Here is a 1,525-nt window from a genome sequence, read left to right as displayed (position 1 = left end):
TCCTTTTTATCCTAGGTCCTTATAATATTATATTTCTTTGGGATAAAACGAAAATGTTGTCTAATTTCAAAAGTTGTGTAAAGGCTATGCTATGCAAAGGCCTTTCTAAGGTGAAAATTTAATACACTGATATCAAACTAATTTTTAATTATATGAATTACGTGTATTGTTAAACTTGTAGTTCTGTAATCAACATTTTAATAGCTGTTTGTCATTTCTTGCATCTGAAGAATGAAAAATTTTGAATACTTCACAAATTTTCGTTTCATCCTTGTACAAGTGCTATGTTAATCTCTGTATTGTTGTAATTTTGGTATACATGCTGCTGAAGAATGTAGTATCATGTAAATTTAAGTAGTTAATGATGCAATATTTATACAGGCTTATATGCTTAGGTGCCTATTTGTAACAAGGAAACCTTATTGTTCCTAAAAATGCTATTGATCTGATTTCCCTAAAATTCTGTGAATAGTTGAAAAAAATGTGTTGTTCAGTTGATTGCTCACATTTGCAATTTTTTTGTCAATGACTATTTTAAGTCTTTTTCATTTGGAATTTGATCATATTTTCAAGTAATTATAGCTAAGTCCAAATATGACGGCTTTTTCAAGTACTTATTTATCCAACTGTGTTAGCGCTGTGGAGCCAATGGATTCAAAGTAAGCCTTGTTTAAGAGCTATTTCTAAATTTCTGCAGCTGAAATTTTCCCAAATGAGGTCTTACTGGCACAAATGTCTACCTGACCCTTTACCCTTCTTCCATGTAGTCACTGACCAACCAGAATATCTTACTCTGACAGCATAGATTGTCTTACTGGAACAAAAGTAATCTTAGTTACAAGGGATCATAGAGAGATGAACAGTTCAGCCAGAACTGTTCAGACTAGAAGGCATTTTATCAAAATATGATTGTTTATTATACCTACTATTTCAAAAGTAGCTAAAGCCAATAAGATGAAAAATTGTTCATATGCATGATTACCTAATGTCTTGGCCTGTCTATCTTCCAACCAGGCAGGAACTTATACTACTGCCATTTTATCACCAAATATTTTCATAGTTGTAGGAGAAGTCCATATGTTTCTCTTCATTAGTAGGCCTTAAATTGGTAATGTTTTAACCACAGTGTTTCCTCTTGCCTCCAGGCTGTAAATCTACAAATGGTAAATCTTTTCGTTTGACTCTACCAAACACTGAGGTAGAGATAATGGAATAATACTTTAAAACAGAGTTGCCTTTGATACACTAACCACAACAGAACAGTGCAAAACATGTGCCTTTTATTATATCATATATAGTTATATATTTTACATTTATATGTGATGATTTTATATTTCACACTCTGAACCTTACTAGAATTAATTGATAATTTGACAAATAATTTAATATTTATTCCAATAAATAGAATTAGAATATAAATAATTAGGTTTAGAATATATATAAGAATATAAAAATATCAATGCAATATTCTAGGTATAAACTTGTGATACCTTCTAAGTGTTCATGGTCTTCTGAATTCACATGG

At 30.6% G+C, this 1,525-nt stretch overlaps 1 pseudogene; it reads right to left on the bottom strand.

The window, feature by feature from the left end:
* Positions 1–234: 234 nt before the first annotated feature.
* On the bottom strand, positions 235–334 carry LOC122115644 (annotated as a pseudogene).
* Between the last annotated feature and the right edge of the window lie 1,191 nt (positions 335–1,525).

The sequence above is a fragment of the Dipodomys spectabilis genome, unplaced genomic scaffold, assembly GCF_019054845.1.
Source record: "Dipodomys spectabilis isolate Male_0828 unplaced genomic scaffold, ASM1905484v1 ptg000123l, whole genome shotgun sequence".
Lineage (NCBI taxonomy): Eukaryota > Metazoa > Chordata > Mammalia > Rodentia > Heteromyidae > Dipodomys > Dipodomys spectabilis.
The sequence above is the reverse complement of the archived record's forward strand: the minus strand, read 5'-3'. Positions and strand labels throughout refer to the sequence as shown.